This window comes from Nycticebus coucang, chromosome 6 (genome assembly GCF_027406575.1).
Source record: "Nycticebus coucang isolate mNycCou1 chromosome 6, mNycCou1.pri, whole genome shotgun sequence".
In the NCBI taxonomy this organism is placed as follows: domain Eukaryota; kingdom Metazoa; phylum Chordata; class Mammalia; order Primates; family Lorisidae; genus Nycticebus; species Nycticebus coucang.
This window is the reverse complement of record NC_069785.1, coordinates 90,364,939-90,384,412: the sequence shown is the minus strand read 5'-3', so window position 1 is coordinate 90,384,412 and position 19,474 is coordinate 90,364,939.

Sequence of the window (19,474 nt, the reverse complement as noted above, 5' to 3'; positions counted from 1 at the left end):
TATTAGAGGGAAATAATGCAAAATATGACAAATTAATATGGCATAATTTTTTTCTGATTATTTTGAACAAGATTTTATTATCATGGCCACAAGTATAGGCTTCTAAAGAAAAAATTTTTTTTTTTTATATATATGAGCAGCTCACTGCTCTCTACGGTACAGGTGTAAACCCATCTAAAATCATGATAATGCAGGCTTTTAGAGTTTTGAAACCAAAACACACCTTTGTTGGTGAAAGATTAATCTGTTTCAGAATGGCAGTCCAGGTTTAGTATGGGGTACCTGATAGAAATTGAATGTTTAAATATGTGATTAAAAGTAACCATATAATTTGAGTTCCTCTTTGTAAAATAGGTGCTTTCTTATCAAACCTTAAAGCAGGCATGGCCAAGAGTAGTGTATATTTTGGATCATGCAAGGTTGAGAAATCACAAGTTGAATTAGCAGATGAATTATTCACGAGCATAATGTTGCTGTACTAGGAACTAAACCCTCATATGTGGCTGCATGAGAGTTCATTTAGTAGAATGGATAAATGGGAAAAAGAAAAGAATTCAAGACTGATTTGCACATTTTTTAAATAGTATTCTCATGTGAGCTCAAGATTTCTGCTTCAGGTTGGCCCTGACAGACAATGGATAAGAAAACTTTCCTGACCAGAATTGAGACTTGAGAATTTTATACAGGATCATTTTTGGTTGAAAGGAGAGATAGATAATAATATGAATGTATATTTACTTTTTTACTGTATTAACAAAGAACTGAAAAAAAGAAGAAAATAAGACTGGTGAAGAAGTGATTGGAAATTACACAGATGAACCTCTTAGATCTACATTTGAGTTAATGATAAGATAATATACCTCTTTCCCTAGTCACATGCTGAATGTTTGCTAAATGAATTCATAAAACTACAGGAACAGAACTAGAAATACTGAGCCTAGATGGGCTCAACAGTATAGACCTCTGCTCATTGATGCTGATGTAGCTGCTATAACCAATGAAAGCCAATGTCCCAGCAGCAGAGATCTGTTCCACCTTGTTGAGATGGAAAAATTCCAACGATATATCAGTTACCTATTATCACGTTGATTACAGTTGACTATCATCACCAAAAGTATTGACATGCTTCAGATAGCAGCACCATCTGCAGATTACGAATGCTGTGATAACCTCTTTCTATCCAGCATAGCGGAGGCTCTGATAAATACATTCACTTTATAGTGAATAGAAGTAAGGTAATGGGCGGAGATTTATATTTTTCATTGTTATTGCCATGTACTGCATCGTCAGAAGTGACTGACTTTACAGAATGATGAAATAGCCTGTTCTTAGTATTCCATCATAGAAGGTGGGGGTGGTACATTTTTTATTGTACATACATAAGGCAATGACCTGCTAGGTTGTAACACTTACCTATAGGATGCAGAACAGACTTTAAATTAATGACCAATAAATAGTGCTCTTTCTCGGAGACACAAAATACATAGCCTGGGAGCTATTTACTTGATGAATCACTGACTAAATATTTGCCCTCATCCTAAGACTATATAATAGAATGATTTTAGGTTTAAAAGGAGCAATGTTTATACCAAAGAATGTAGCAATGGTTTTATTATATTGAACATTGAGACCATAGATTTTTGGACTTCTCATATCACTAATCAATAAGAAAAAATAGGAGAGTAATTTTAGTTACAAGACAAAACAAGAATGATGCCATAAAAAATATGCAAGGAAAAATACATCCTGAACACTGAATCCTTTGAGTTACTTCCAAGTATTGACAAGTCCAGTGGTAAAAATTAAGGGAAAATACAGTAGCTGGAACAATATAATGCAAAGCATTATAGTGATACTTGTCACAAGCAAGACTTACCAATACATGCTAAAAATCAGTGGGTAAAAATTTAAGAAGAAATAGAATATTTGCATGTTTAAAAATACCTCTCCCAGTATTTTTATAAGGTACATGTGAAATTTAGTAAATGTAGAATATAAATGTCTTAACCCAATAACTAAGAAAATGCCAGGAAAGCTATGTTAACCAGGGTGATGAAAATGTATCAAACTGTTTATAAAACTAGTGTATGGTGCCCCATGATCACATTAAAGTACACAGCTATGATTTAATAATAAAAAAAATAAAAATACCTCTCCCAAAATGCTGATTAATTACAAAGAGAAAATTGGTAACATCACAGTGGAGAAGCCCAGCAAACACCACCTCATCCAGGTGAACAAGGTTAGCAATCCTATATATAACATATCAACAGCATCTTGCCTTGACAAGATACATTGAGAAGAGAAAATTACCTCTGTGGTATATTTATAACCCTAACCTGAGTTGCTGCCCAGTAGAAACAAGGTCAGACCTGTCTTGTCATGCCCTCCTCCATTAATAGGCCTAAGACTATGCAAGGCAAAACTCAAACCACTTATGTGGGTCCTCAGTTCATTTAACAGAGCACTTGAACCTTGTTTGCTACATGTACAGTTGCTTATCTATGATTCACAGACTTCTTAAAACCTTCCATGCCTTTAGACAAAGCTTCATTTATTTAACAAATTATAAATTAATAATCTTTAAACCCTTCTCTACCCTGTAATATCCCATTTTGAGATGCTCTGCTTTTTCAGGCCAAACCATGTATAGGTTTATGATTTTAGATGTAATTCCTATCTCCCTGAAATGTACAAAACCAAACTGTAACCCAACCAGAGCAAGATGGTTTGCTCAAGGCCTTTTGGGCATGGCTCCATGCCACACTCACACATAATTGGCTCAGAATAAACATTTTAAAAGTATATCACAAAGTTGACATTTTTTTCCTATGATAAAAGGCTAGCCCATGTTTTCTAGACTGACAATAGAACATTCTAAAACAACATGGCAGAAGGTAATATAATAATTGTTTACAATTTTCCTTCTTTTAGGAGGAGCCATTATTTGATTTTAAAATAGCTTTTATTTATAGTGAGAAACAACAAAATAGTACAAACGTTAGTGCCTTCATGTGAATTTAACACACAGACAATGCCAAGACAGTTGTATATAAAGAAAACAAACTCTTCATAAGCTTAAATAGAAGAGTAGGGAGTAGGGGTTGCTATGTAGGAAACAACTATAAAACTGAGTCTGTGAGCACAGCTCTTACTCTCTCAACTGGGATCATTCACGTGTCTCAGGGCACAGCTGATAAGACAGGGGCTGATCATGCCTGGGCAGTTCTAATTCGGAAGCACATCTCTCTGGTTGGTTTTGACATTGCAGTAGGCTGGGCCCAGGTCTATCTCAATGGTATGTAGTTGGAGAGATGAAGGAGCAGTAGCAACTCTGGGAAGTCTCAATAGCAATGGGAGAGGTACACAAGAAAAAAATCCAACTCCACAAAAATATGTGAAGGCTCTCCTGGGCCGTGTTTGCAAAGTTAATCCTACAGCAAGGCCAAAGGCGAGGCAGAAGGAGGAGTGCATTCTGGATTAAGAGGTTTAAAGGAGGAGGGAGTGATATTTTCTTGAACAATAATCTCATCTGCTATATTGTATCCTCTTTTCCCAAAATATTTACTACCCTCCCAACTGCAAAATTTACTCACTCTGTGCCATGATTGCCACAAGTCTCATCCAATCATCCTATCAACTTAAAAGTCCAGGAGCTCATGACCCACTCACTGGTCTTTGTGCATTTACTTTTGACATGAAGACCTTTGATATATACATACATTTTATCTGTCTTCTCACTCACCCATAGAATTAAACAGGGAAAACGTAATGATAGTAAATACTTCTTTGGGGGGCTGGGGGAACCGAGCCCAGAGCCATCGCAAGTCTGGAATCTCACTAAGTAAATGTCGGCCCTCTCCCCTGGGTTTATGGACCACATCTTGATTATTCTCCTCAGCAGCTGTTCCCTATTCCACGTTTCCCCACAGCCCATCACCCTCCTTTCTGGAAGTTGCCTTAGCTATCTTGCTTGGTAATATCTGAAAAGTTTTGAATAATATTCCCTTGAACTGCTTTCTTAGTCTGATTTTCATTTATTTTTATTTTTTCCCTGCTTTTTGTTACGTAAAAATTTGTCTGTGGCCAAATATCTTTTGATCCCAATCCCATTCCTTTTTATTTCAGGGTGGTAGTACTTTTGCCAATAAAGTTACCTCAAAAACTTTTATATTGTCTACATACATATTTAATTTCAGTTATTGCAAAAGCCACACTGTAATTCCTTTTATGATATGCCTCTAAACATGTGCTTAATTATAGGACTATTATCCCAACCTTTGTATAACAATTTTTTACCAGAGGACGTGGTCTACTGGGGGCCACCTTAGTGCTTTAGGAGGTCTTAACAAAGGCGTGACTTGTCTTAATTTGATCTACAGCTACAAGGTGGTACTTAATACTCTTTATATTTCCCCAGGCTACTATAAAGTTAAGAACCTTCTGTGTGTAAAGATTGATGTCATGGGTTGAACTTTGTCCCCTAAAAAAGATGTGTTGAAGTTCTAATCCACAGTACACCAGAATGTGATCTTATTTGAAAATTGTTCTTACAGAAGTGATCAAATTAAACATGTTATTGTGAACCCTAATAGAATAAGACTGATGTTTTTATAAAAAAAATAAAAAGGTGAAATGTGCACACAGAGATAGTCACTGACAGAGAGACTACAAGAAGAGACATGAGGAACAAAGACCATGTGAAGATTGGGGTTATGCCACTATAAGCCAGGGAATCACTAACTGGGTCTACCAGAACTTGGAAGAGGCAGGATGAATTCTTCTTCTACAGTTTTAGAAGGAGCATGATTCTTTCAAAGCTTTGAATTCAGACTTCTAGCTCCCAGAACTGTAAGAGAATAAATTTCTTTTGTTCTAAATCACTTTGTTTGTGACATTTTGTTACAGCAGGCCTAGAAAACTAATCCAATTGGAGCGTTGGGGGATAAAAAAAAAAAAAATACTTTCTAACCCCTGAGAACTTTTTTACTTACTGAAGACATGTTTTCCCTAAATTTTGTTGTTTACACTGGCCTATTACATTTTCTGAGCTCATCTTGTAGCTCCTATCGAATGCAGTAAAAACAAGCAGTTCACATTTTCAGCCTAATGCTTCATGATTTTGCAGTTTAATGTCATTATAATGTCATTATATATGGTTTTTGCCTTCCATGTTATCACAGGTGGCAGTTTTCAAAATATTTGCCATATGTAGCCTTGGGTCACAATTTTCCTATAGCCTCCTATAGTTCTGCCCAGCCATTTTCTATACTCTTATAGAAGCTCCTTGAACTTAACCTCCTGGTTTCTAATCCTCTGCAACATATATGTACATCACCCCTTTTACTATTAATTCTTTTATCAGCTACCTATCACCATGATAATTCCTATGGTGAGCATTTATAATTCTCCAGGTCATTTCGATGGGGAGATGTAAGCTTGCTTATGAGGCAGGGATACACTTTGCTTTGGCTGGATAGACACTCACTTCACCATAGATTAGGCTCTGCTTGTCTCTTTCCTCACTTCTGTAGTTTGGCCTCAGATCTGTTGGATGCTTTTTTTTTTTTATTTCTAGTATCTACCAGATCTGACATTAAGATGTCATATATTCATTTTCAGCTACTCTTTCTGTGACCACATCTTAGTATCACCCATTATTTGCTCCATTTCCAATTTTCCACTTCGTGAGTATAATCTAACATCACTGCTCTCCAAATTTCCCCTCCCTCTATATAATTATGTCAACCTTACCATATTCTATTTTTTTCTAATGTTTTCAACCCTCTCCTCATTCTACTTAATTCTTTTTTTTTTGCAGTTTTTCATTCTCCTTAATTCTTAATTTAGCCTACGTTTTAAGTTTACATTAGCCAAGCTCCAGAACACTCAGCACCTTTGACTTTTATCATCTTGCCACTAACTTGCCACCTTCTTTAACCTATATCTATTCCTCTCATTTGTTTGTCTGACCTGCAGGGTTATACTGAAGAAAAAAACAGGAAAAAATTCACACCATGATTTGGCCAATGGCACTCAAAACTTCTAATTTCCAACATTTATAAGGTCTTTAATACTGTGCACAATTTTTAAATCCCTTAAACAGTTTACTTTTCTATTATTTGAAGAGTTAATTCTACCACCATAGACTATAATCCCTCTACTCACATGTTCTAGGGTAGCATTGCTTGCTAATTTTTAGAGGCCATCATAACACTAATTAAGGACATGGGCTCTAGAACAAAATCCTACCATTTGCTAGTTGTGTGTCATCTGCTTGTTAATTTAGTGTTTTGTGTTTACATTTCCTCATCTGTAAGGCAAGGATAATAACTATATATTTCTCAGAGTATTATTGCCAGCTTAAGTGGACTTGATCATATTAGTTGTTTAATAATTGTGACTCATTATAATTTGTATTAATCTAATGTGCTCTTGCTTGCTACTACACAAAATAATAGAAAACATTAATAATAAAATGACCAAATTTCCTTACCCTAAAAATCTATATATAAATAAGCCAACCCTTCCCTCTTTTCCACCCATAGAGGAGAAAAGATTGCTCTTATTTCCTTGATAATTTACTATCAATTTTACTCACATCCTTTGAATTTAAGTACATTTCACCTTACCTTCTAATCTCCATTTTGTTCACAAAATTTCTTGAAAGAAATGTCTCTTCTTGTTATTTTCATTTTCTTCTTTACCATCTCTGTTCAGCCTAATTCAGTCTGGCATCTCCTCATCCCAGCCTTGTAAATTTGTATTATACTGCACATGTTCTTTCTAAGGCTGTTTTCTAAATCCAACTAACTGCTTTCTCCTCAATTTTAATTATTTTCTTTGCTACACGTGACAGTTTTACACTTTAATCTTAAATCTCCAAAAGGGCAAGAAAAATCCAACAGTCAAAGGCTTTGAATTGAGCAGAGTATATGGATTCCATAAGCCAGCTAAAAGGAATAGGACCTACATTAGACTAGAGGTGTGGTCCTGAGTGCTCTCTGGTAGATTTCCTGGAAAAACAACCAAAAGACACGTGTCCATGAAATAGCTAAATTTTGAAATATTCGGCAAAGAGGCACTTTGACAAGATTTGAACAGCCTTTCTGTCCCTAAGTAGCATCCCACATAAACATCCCCTCTAACAATGATCTTTTTGTTCCACATGTTCATTATTTACTGAAAATAAAAAGATGAAAGATTTCAAACCCACATGATTAGTTTCTCAGTTCTTTTCTTTATTGTAGATCTCTCAATAATGGTATTTATTTCTACTTTTATATCACACATCTTACTGTCTTGTGGCTTAGATTTAGGTGTTGCCTTTTTGTCCACATGGAATTTCTTCCCTCTTGGTTATTCCATGGTTTCTTTTTTTCATGACCTTTCCCCTCCGCTGCTGATCAATATTATCTTAGACTTAACGCTCTAACATTCTAGTTACTTATCTTCTTTCAGAACTTGCTTCTAAAAGAACATGTGAGGGTAAAGGTTTAGCCCAGTGACATCTTCTTCCTTCTCATCATCATCAAAATGCAATTTACTCATTAACTTCATGACCTTTGTGCTATGGAAGACAAGCCACAAGGAGAACCTAGCATTTATGGTTCACACAAATAACTTGTCTTGATTGCTTGAACTCAAATCACCCCAGAGGTTTAAAAAGCCAAACACCAAACAAACAAAAGCATGGTCTTTTTCTTATTTGGAAATGAAAATAATCAACTGGTTCATTTTCTGTGTTCTCCATGACATAAAACAATCTCGGTTACCAAATACACAGAATTTAGCTCAGGTAAAATTAATAAGAATGTAAAATCCTCTACTTCAGAGAAAGAACTGGTGACCCTAGTTAAATCTAGCCATCTAAAGTTATAACTGATTTTATATGTAGTAAGCAGAATGTTAATCTTTGAGAAAACTATGGTATTTTAATGATGAATCCTATTTTTCTCTTCTAAACACTACCTTTCATCTCATAAGTTTGAATCGTTAATATGCTTTACTTTAAAAAGATAGAAAATGTAATGTCAGTAAAAAATCCATATATTTTTTATTCATTGTATAGAGAAGTTCTCTTCAACCATGTCATTTATCAGTCATTAAACACCTACACTTCATAAACATTGATGATAATCTGGGGAAAATTGTGGGTAGAATTTTTTTTTTTTCCATTTTCTTACCTCTACATTCAGACAATGTCAAAGACACTGTGTCTTCAGTGTCATGTTCAAACCTCATGACTCAAGCTCTCTTAAGTTTCATAATTTGATTTTTAAAAAACACAATATGTTTAATTCAATAGATGTTCAATAGGACTGAACAATCAACCAGGGCTTCTTGATATTCTTTTTTTTTTTTTTTTTTGAGACAGAGCCTCAAGCTGTCACCCTGGGTAGAGTGCTGTGATATCACAGCTCACAGCAACCTCCAACTCCTGGGCTCAAGCAATTCTCCTGCCTCTGCCTCGCAAGTAGCTGGGACTAGAGGCGCCTACCACAATGCCCGGCTATTTTTTGTTTGCAGCCGTCATTGTTGTTTGGCAGGCCAGGGCTGGATTTGAACCCGCCAGCTCAGGTGTATGTGGCTGGCCTCTTAGCCGCTTGAGCCACAGGTGCTGAGCCAGCTTCTTGATATTCTTGATAGGTGTGTTTTCATGTACCTGGAAGCACTCCTGGGTATGGAAAAGAGACAACATCACAGAAATGGGAGTTCTGAGAGATTAAAATTACAGCAGCACAGCACAAGGCATTTCTTATGAAATATATTGAAACGATAAAGAACTTTGTGGTCTACATCATCTACTTGCTTCCCCAGAGGAAATCTTGTTCTGTAAGATGATATGTACGTTACCACATCCTGTTTTATGCAAATAAACTTTTTATACAGTTACATACAGAGTATACATGTACATATTTATACATATTTTTATATTTATAAGACCATCATATGCACATGGCTTTATGCACACTTTTTCTGAAAATATACATATTTTAAATTTTGTGCATCATTCTTCTTTTTATTCATAGAAGTTCTATGATATTCTATATCATGGCTTATACTATGTAAATACTATTCTATTGATTGATTCTTAAATTATTTCCAAATGTATATGGAAACAAAAATGGCAAAATAAAAAATAGTACTTTACATATTTTATCCTTAAGAATCTCTTAATTAGGAAATATTTTTCAATATTGAAACTATTCTGCATGAACATTCTGAGTTTTAGGATTGGCTGGTTAGTAACTAATTTCCTTGAAGTAATAATTTAGATTTTCTGGTCACCAAAATTTTATCAAAGTCTTCATTTTCTTGTACCTTGAATCACATTTAAAATTTTTGCAAAGATAATGGACAAGACAAATACTTTATTGTTCATACTTATTTTGTAAAATGTATAAGTAAACGTGAACATAATTTTATAGATCTACATCTAATTTGATTGCATATAATGTTTGCCCCTTTTTCTGTAGTGTTTTTATTCTGAGTACTAATCTTTTGGCTAGGCATTAAAATTTTCTCCAAATCCTTAGGATATATTTCATGTTTAGTGTCCTTATTTATATTAAAATATTAAAATATAATGTTTTATTTATATAAAGTATGCTCAAAAATAAAAAGTTAAATACCCAACCCCTAATTTCTTTTTAAAAGTCTTTCTTTGTTAACAAAAAAAAAAAAATCTTCTCCTGGTTATCTCTGCAATTCTAAACCACTCAATCATAAATTGATCTATTGACTTTCTGCTGGGTAAGCTGCAAGATCATAGCTCACTTACATAGTTTTCACTTTTATTTCTTTCTTCTCTTCCCAATGCTGAATAGTAAATCAATGTTTTAGCTGCCTCATGTGTTTCTAGTTTTTACTAGAAAAACTAAACCTTTACTGTATCCTTTAGTATCTTAATTTAATCTATGTATGGTGAAGTTATCAGTATTCTTATTTTCTCAGTCTCTTCTATAGCTCTTCCATTGATCAGCCTTTGCTAGTGATATCTTTATGTTTACACTCTTGTTCTAATGATTTTAGTATTTCCATTATGTTATCAAGTCATTATTAAGATTTCTGAACTTTGTACATTGATTCGAATGGTGAAAGACACAATTTCATTATATTTATTGTTACATCCATATAATATTTGATATTGTTGGGACAGGTAATTAAGTATAAATTGACCTCTTCCATTCAGAGGCAAATGCAATAGCATCAAGGTCAAATGGATGTTCTTATTACTTACATCAACAACTTATCATATTTTGTTACATTTAGTTTATTGTACAAATCAACCCAACTATTAAGGATTCTATTTTTGTAATAAAAATTTCTTATGATAAATTTATTAATTATGATAGAATAACATGTATGTCAGTATAACTTGTTTGTTGAGAATTGTAGTAACAAATAAGTACCATAATGCAGTGGCTTAATGGACACAAAAATTAATTTCTTTCTTGTATTCATATTATTTTTGCCTACCAGTCAGTTCAGCATGCTCTATTTCACAAAAACAGGGACTCTTTCCATTGCAAGGCTTAGCTGTTGTTGAGAATCCTGGAGACTTTCAAAGGGTGAGAGGAAATTTTTCCCTAAAAGTTGAATATAAGATCAATTCACAATTAAGGTAGATTAATAGGAGAGCAAGATTTATTTACTGTGCATATAGGGAGAAGTACAGAATAATTACTCAATATCACAGTGGGATTCAGGTATTTTTATACCTGCTTTTTAGGAGTGAGGGGGATGAGCAGTATAGGTAATTCTGCTTGAGGACAATAAACGGTTGCTGGGACTAATGAGTAAAGGGGGGAAATAGATTGACTTGTAAATTATTTTCATAGCAATTAAATTATCCTGAAAGACAGGTATTATATTTAAAATGATTTGGGCCAAGTCTGGTTGTGTTCTTGACCATTTTTTCAGCAATATACTGAGATAAAAAGGAGGAAAAAGGAAGTCAATTGTTGCGTTTGGTCAGTCTGCTTTATGCAGATGGAGGGAAAGCCCCTTCCAGTGCTTTTTGACCATGGCCTTTTGTGGGTGGGCACGTGGGCACTTAAGAGAAGAGTCATGTCTTGATGTGCTTGCATTGCTAGAAATAATAATTTAATAAGGTTAAAACCAATTTCCCAATGTTTATTATAAGTAAGTTAGGGTTTAAATTAAGAAAATGATTGCAGATGATGGGCAAAGGGAACAGAGACAGGAAAGAAATGGATCCGAAGAAAGCATGTATGCATTCAGAGTGCAGAAGCAATACCACGAATCTCAACTCTGTGGCAAAGTGCAACAGACGGAAGAATGGCATTTTCTTTTTTTTTTTTTTTTTGATTGTTGGGGATTCATTGAGGGTACAATAAGCCAGTTACACTGATTGCAATTGTTAGGTAAAGTCCCTCTTGCAATCATGTCTTGCCCCCATAAAGTGTGACACACACCAAGGCCCCACCCCCTCCCTCCGTCCCTCTTTCTGCTCCCCCGCATAACCTTAATTGTCATTAATTGTCCTCATATCAAAATTGAGTACATAGGATTCATGCTTCTCCATTCTTGTGACGCTTTACTAAGAATAATGTGGAAGAATGGCATTTTCAAATAGAGAAACTGTCATGCTGGGGCTTCACCCCTCCACAAATGCCATTTGGCTCAAGAGGTCACTGAGCACTGACAGACAAGGCTTGCTGCCCTCCTAGGGAGCATGAGTGCATTTGGAGAGTTAGGAGAATAGTGAGGGAGTGCAGAATGCACCGGAGACAGGGCAGGCACCTAAAGCTCGTTAAGAGAGAAAAGGAGAACACCTCCTTTCTTCTGTTTTCTTGATATTGGCAGCAGTGCCAGCTGGTCTTCCCACAAGTTTTCCCTGGGGTTTAATCGCCACTCTTGAAATTTGTGTGCATGGTCTGATTGGGGTCTGCTTTGACATCCTGCTTTTGGACTGTGTTCCCTGTCCCATGCTCTGTTTGCATTAAGATCATAAATAGCTTAGAGTAATAAAAGTAAGAGGTAAATCGGTATCATTAAAGTAGTTAGTTAAAGAAATGGTTTGCTTGAAAATGCAAGCCCACCAAGAATCATGATGCAAGGGTTTAACTCTCCCCTTTTAGACTGATGATCAAAACAGCGATATGTGTAATAAAAACAGTTTGCCCACAGGTAGGGGCTTTTCACTGGTCCCCACACTTGGTGGTGGAAAACACCCTGGCCCAGCTTTTGAAACTTTCTTCTTGTGTCTTTGACTCTTTATTTTCCCCTCATCCTCTCATGTCACCAGTCACTGGGAAAGAACTCACAGTGTAGTTTGGGGCTGGTCCCCCCCAGCCTTTAATTCAAAATATTCTGTATTCTAAAGAATCATATTTTGGGGCAAATTTTCCTGAGTTCCTTCATGCACATCACCTGTATGGTAGAAAAGAAGAGAATATAGAGAATCTCAGAATAAGTTTTGAGAGCCAGCTGGCAATGTTGGAGTCATGGGATTAAAAAAAAATTAATTTCTGAATAGGAAAAGCCTTCTTTGCCACACTAAGGATTTTTTTTTTTCCTGAAGGCATTGAGCTTTTGATGTTTACTAAGATTTTTAGACAGCGTTATCGGTTAAGTTATTGAAAAACATCACTCTGGATGCTTGGAAAATTATAGAGTTTTTCATGTAGCAAAGATAATTTTGGGGAGAATTTTGACAGTCAAAAGATAAATCATGATGTCTGGGGAAAAAGCATGAATGGGGGTAAGAAGAGAGTGATAAGACTATATAGATTGTATTAAGGAAACAATAGAGTCTGGTGATGATTGAAGGTTAGTTTGAGAAAAAGAGTAGCCCAATAATAGAGACGAGCTTTTTATTTTCCCAATGGTGTGGTTGTGTTAGTATTCAGTTAGCTTGTGCATTTTGCAAGAGGAACACAATTAGAGGAACAATTTGAGTGTTTTGTGGGATAAAGATGCTCGGTCTTTGAAGTGTGATTTTGCAACCCCAAAGAGACATAAATGTCTAAAAAAGGATTAGAAGGTAATACTTTATCGATCCTAATAATGATGACAGAATAAATGCAAGTCAAAGGGCGAATCTATTTCCACAAGATTCATAGCACTTAAAAAATTGTAAATGCAAGCAAATTTTTCATAAATTAATATGTGAGATGATAAAAATGATGTTTAAAACTGGACGTTTTGAACATTTTGAAATATTGGTGAGAAGCTGGTAAAAGGAAATGTTGTTATTAAAATAAACTAGTTATCATTTGATGAGGTTAATTTCCGAACATAATAAGGTTGATGAAACCCAAAGAATAAGGAAAAAAATTAAGTCTTTAGCAGTAAAAGAGGGGAGGCTCCTTCCATGGTGAGGAATGAAGAATCATTTGCATAAAAACCAGTAAGGTTTTGAGAATTAACTGCAATTCCCCAACTAATGGCTGACATTTTACTCTGTACAGCTGAATGAGAAATAGTGGGACAGGGTGTTTGAAAAGTGTGAGATTTTAAAATAGTTACTGTGGAGATGGAAGAGAAAAACTCATTAGATAAGATATATATGAGAGTTAATATTTATGTGTGAATAGTCTAAAATAGGGTTTTAAGAATCAAGATTTTAATAGATTTACCCTAATCAGTAAATCCAAAATGCTTCCCATTATGTGTATTATTTGTGAGAAGTCTGAAATGAAACAAGTAGGGTTTCAATACAAAAAAGTATAGAGGGAGTGTTGAATGAGAAAAGAATACAGAAATAGACAGCCATATTTCCTAAATGACTCATGAATCTACATGTTGTTGGTTTGAAAGTTGAAGGAGGAAGGGAAGCTTGTCAATTATTTTGTGGCTAGACCATCTCAATACTGAATGTCCCTGTGAAGAGTTTGGATTTTGTTTTGTCAATGCTGATGTTTCAAAGGGAAAAAATATATAATTTTATTGGATTTTGGGGAAAGAAAGACTACATATTACAGGATGGGTTAGAAATAATTCTGATACTTTCTTTTTAAGAAAATAATAAAAAGTTCTTGCTTGAATTTGCTCATGCAGCCTTATAAAATTTTTATTTACAAATTCTCTCATAGCTATGACCACAAGAAAAACAAAGAAGAAGACAAATCAAGGTGCTACCAATATGTTTCCAGAATTTTGGAAAATTTCTACTAACATGTGATAATTGTACTTGGTTAAGTAAAGAAATACCTTTGACAGTTCACACATTTATAGCTGTCCTGAGCAGAACAAACTTGCTGGGAGATATCTTTTTCCTTTACATATGGCCTAAAAATTATATCAGAAACCTAGATCTAATTAAGCCTTTTTACTTTACAAATGTGGTCTCATTGAGACAACTGGATTGCTAGTACACTCTTATTTGTCCTAACACCATGCTCTCTATCCACAGAGAAAGAACAAATCCTGGTAGAGAATCAAACTGCAGGTAGGAGAGGCATGTAAAGATAGCCATAAATGCGAACTTAAAAGACATATACATTTTGAAAGCTGCATATAAAAGTAGTGAGAAAAGGAAAATTGTTAATAGCAAATATTAAGAATATGAGATTTTAATATTATTAATTCATAAAATAGTTATAGGATGAGTCCCCACCTCAGTGTAGGATAGCTGAATTAGATGAATTCCTATGGGAACCTGGGAATTCAGTTGAAAGCTGAGTGCATCCAGTTGGAGGATGTTGACCCCTGAACAAAAAGTTAACTGAGTAAGGCTACTTCAATATATCTACTAGAAAGTATCAGGTCTGGATACCTCTTCCTATGTATGTTAATTAAAATGGCAGATGCATGGGTCTTCAGAAAATGTATGCCAACAGAAAAAAACAAAGGTATACTATTTTTAAACTGGGAAGAAGAACATGACTTTGTAAATAATTTTAATAGAAACCTGAATATAGCTTTAGAAAGCAAATTAACATCAAGAACATATATTGCCTTTATCAAACATGAAAGAGATATATATAAAGAATAAGCAAGCTGGAATGAGAAAACAAAACCTAAAACTAGACAAAACATAAGGAGGAGTGCATATGAAGTTATACGGTATTAGAATGTATTTCCAGGGAAAAAATTCTAGTAGTAGGCTAAAATCTACTGTGGAGTAAGAAAAAACTTAATGGAATGCAGAGTGAAAAATTTAAAAAGGGCCAGGGAGGATAAGAGAGAAAATGTACTAGAAAGCAAAAATATTCCCTTAAATAATTATATTTTGTGTATGTAAGTCTGGGGCTGTAGCTGATTACATTTTACATAAGTGAAAACTAGTACTTTTAGGAAATGTTGAAAAAAAAAAGAAAGACTGCAGGTTCTTGTAAAATATGAATTCTAACAGTAAAAATAGATATACAAGTTATTCATGTATTTAATTTTCCTGGAGAAATGTTTCAATGATCTCACATGTTTTCAGAAAACATAATGGCTATGTTAGAATGTTGTAGCAATTAAATGTAAAATATCATAGTAATTAAAAAATAGCAAGTTGTAAAAACACACACACACACACACACACACAAAAGGCAAGGAGAGGAGAACAGCATGATAGACCCAACTATGCCATTAATTTGGTCCATATTTTTGGGCAAAACATTGGACATTGATAAGATGTGTTCTGGCTTTAATGCAAAATACTATAAGAATTGCTGGGCAAATATACTGTATGAATGGATTCCATGATCCATCATCCTTTATATTGTCAACTGAAGTCTCAAGATTATTTCTGTTACATTGAAGGAAACTATAGTAATAACAAATTCTCTCTGGCACTCTTCTGATGATTAATTTCACAGGAAGTTTTGCAGAGAGAATATGCAATTTACTTATAAAATTGTCTCTTATGATATCATGAATAAAGCATACCAATAGGGTGTGGAAATGTAACCATAACTTTGAAAAGGTAAAGTTCTTTTATGACAATTTTGACAATAATATGTATCAGTTTGCAAGGCACATTAGCAAACATATACAGTAGAACATCCATAGTTGACCACCTCCCTACATTGACCACCTCCCTAAGTTGGTTTTGTTTTCATAGACCAGACATGTACTCAATGGAAGACTGACTTTAATATGTTGATATATATTGATAACCTTTGTAAATTGTATCTGGACCACATGAACTTGACAAGTTGTATCTTGACCACTTGACCAGTTGAGTCCACTCTACACCAAGGGGTAGAAGGGTGGAAGATGTGGGCTTTTCTCTTTAGTTGTATTATTTCTTCAGTATATTTTCTTTTTTCATGTTTTATTATTACCATGTGTTGGAGTAGGCCTAATTTTAGATTGTTTATAACATGTTATAAGAGATTTTTTTCAATGTGAAGTATTTGTCTGCATTATAGGTACGTCCTATAATTACTGAAAAATTTTACAGTTAAAGGAGACAAGATGGCCCAAAGGAGAGAACTCAGAGAGCTGATATTGAAGGAAAAGGTTGATCTTCTGCATTTTCTAGAAAACAGAAGCCAAAGAAAGATGACAGAACATTTTGGTGTTATGAAGACCACCACTGGCAATATCTAAAGCTATAAACATGAGAACTTAGAGAGAGGTGGTAAGAAAAGTGGAGATCTATAATGCAAAATGAGGAAAACTTCTTTCTATGAAGTCCATAAAGCCACATTTAGCTAATTCAAATAAATGAGGTCACTTAATGCCTGAATTTTCATTCTGATGATCCAAAAAGTTGCCAAAACATTTACATAGGAATATAGGATGGCATATGTCCAAGCATTAAGTGTTTAGCTCAAGAAATTTAAACCATGACATGAGATCTCCCAGAAAGTCTTGTGTGGTGGAGCCAATGAAGTTTCAGTAGAAGCTGTAGAAGAGTTTATCAAAAAGGTCCTGGACTTCACCAGAGGCTTCAAAGATGATGACATCTTTAAGGTTAACAGATGTGGATCTTTTTTCAAGACAATGCCTGACAAGAGCCTTGTCAAGAAGAGTGTCAAATGTAAGAGTGAAAAACTTTTCAAGGAATGTTTCACAGTTATGCTTTGCATTAGCTTAACCAGAGTAAAACTTAAGCCCTTGGTGACTGGTACATTGACAAAGCTCTGTACATTCAAGCACTTCAAGCCTGAAGACCTCCCTGTCACTTGGAGATCAAAGCAATGCACATGGATGACCGGTGCTCTATTTGAGGAGTGGGTAAGGGGTATTGATCAAGAAATGAAGAAGAAATTGTCTATTCTACTGACATCAGACAACTGTCCAAACCACCACAACTGAACAATCTCAAAAATGTGACACTGAAATTGCTGCCTCCAAACACATCAAAAGTCCAACCTCTTGACCACAAGGCATGGTCAAAACATTTAAAATGCACTGCTGAGAGCTGCTTCTACAGCGCTCATTACTAAAATACAAACCTGTTGTCCACTTCTGGAAGCAACTTCATCTGCTGCATCAGTTAATGCTCTGGATGCTGTCCTCTGAATAAGTTCTATTTGGAATAAAGTTCAGCCAGAAATGAAAAAGAAGTGTTTCAAGGAAGTTGGGTTTGTCACAACCCAAGAGCATAATGTCTGATCCCGTCAGACAGTTCATCTCCCATGGACAAATTCAAAGAGTAGATTTTGAACATTTGTCCCAGTGCATGGTGAGGTGGCAACCTGTGATGAATGTAATCCAGAAGCAATTGTGATATGTGCATATGGGGGAATATTATCCAGCCATAAAGAAAATGGTAACTTAGTATCTTTCATAACAAACTGGATGGAATTGGAAACCATTCTCGTAAGGTATCTGAAAAATAGAAAAACAAACACCACATGTAATCAATACTAAATTGCCACTAGTTGATCAACATCTATTTGCTCACATGGAGGCAAAACTCAAAGAAAGTCAAGGTGGGGGAAGGAGAGATAGGGATGGGTAAATTACCACTGAGTGGGTACATTGCATAGGTATGTTGTAGTATTGCTGGGTAAAGAAACATCTATAACTCTCATTTTAACAATACAAAATCAACCTATATAATCAAAATGTATGTACCCTCCTAATAATCTGAAATTTAAAAGAAGAAACCCTAATAATAAAAGAAATACAAATTTAAAACAAGAAGATACTCTTTTTTATCTATCAGGTTCATTATTTTTAAAATAGTTATATATGAAACATTATACTGAATATTTTACTCCAAGAATATTTCATAAAGAAACCTAAACCAACATCTGTTGAAATTGGATAAAATAATTACATTGCATATAAGAAGAGAATATCATGTATTCATTAAGGTGATGCTATGGAGACTTATTAACAGAAGTAGAAATATCAAATTAAGAGCACATTGCCAAAAGCAATATACAGTATAATCTGACTTTTTAAATAAAATTCAATGAAAATATTTTTTTGGGAAAATGTCTGTGAGAAAAAGTCTTTATTTTCATGGCAGTTTACCCTGATGAATAGAGTTTTATTCTTTTTATTTTGCCTAAATGCAAATGAACTTTTTTCTGTATATATTACTTGAAGAAATGAGATAAAATATTATAATCCTTACAACTATTCTAAGCACCATGCATATATTATTTAATTAAATCTTTATAATAATTCCACGTATTTATTAATCTTATTAATCAGAGGTCCAGAAAGATCAAGTAACTTTCCAAAATTTACACATCTGGTGAGTGTTTATTGTATATTATAAAATAAATGTTCACACACAGATGAATGGATTAAGTAAAGTGTGGTGTACACGTATAACTGAATATTATTCCACCTTAAAATAGGTGGAAATCATTTGATTTGCCACAACATGTATGAATCAGGACAGTGTGCTAAGTGAAATAAACAATCACAGAAAGGCAAATACTGTGTGATGCGGCTGTACAAAGTATCTAAAGTACTCAGACTCATCGAAATGAAGGGTAGAGCAATGGTTACCAGTGCAGAGTGTTGGGAAGACGTGGAATTGCTAATTATCAGTGGGTATAATGTTTCAATAATGTAAAATGAATCATTTCTAGATTTCCTGTACTGCATTGTACCTATACTAAAATTATTGTATACTTAGAAAAACCCATTAAGGGGTTAAATTTCATCTTAGATTGCCTTACCATGATAAAACTTAAAGCAAGTGATCTTTAAAGAACACTTTCATATATCTAAGATCTAATAAAGACTCTTACATATATGTTACTAAATGAAAGAAGTAAATCTGAAAAGGCCACATACTATATTCTTCCAACTACATGACAGTCTGCAAAAGGTAAAATTATAGAGGCAGTAAGTAATAGGCCGTTTCAATGGCTTCAGAGTGGAGGAAGGTGGAACAGGGGATGGCAAGGATATGTGGATTAGAGGGATATTTTGGGCATTGGAAATATAGTGTAACAGGATTATACAATTATGGAGGATATATGACATTAAGGCATTGGTCACCACCTATGGGACAGTAAAATACAAAGTGTGAAAACTAATATAAACTACAACCCCTATCTAAACTATGGTCTTTAGATAATAATATTAGATAATA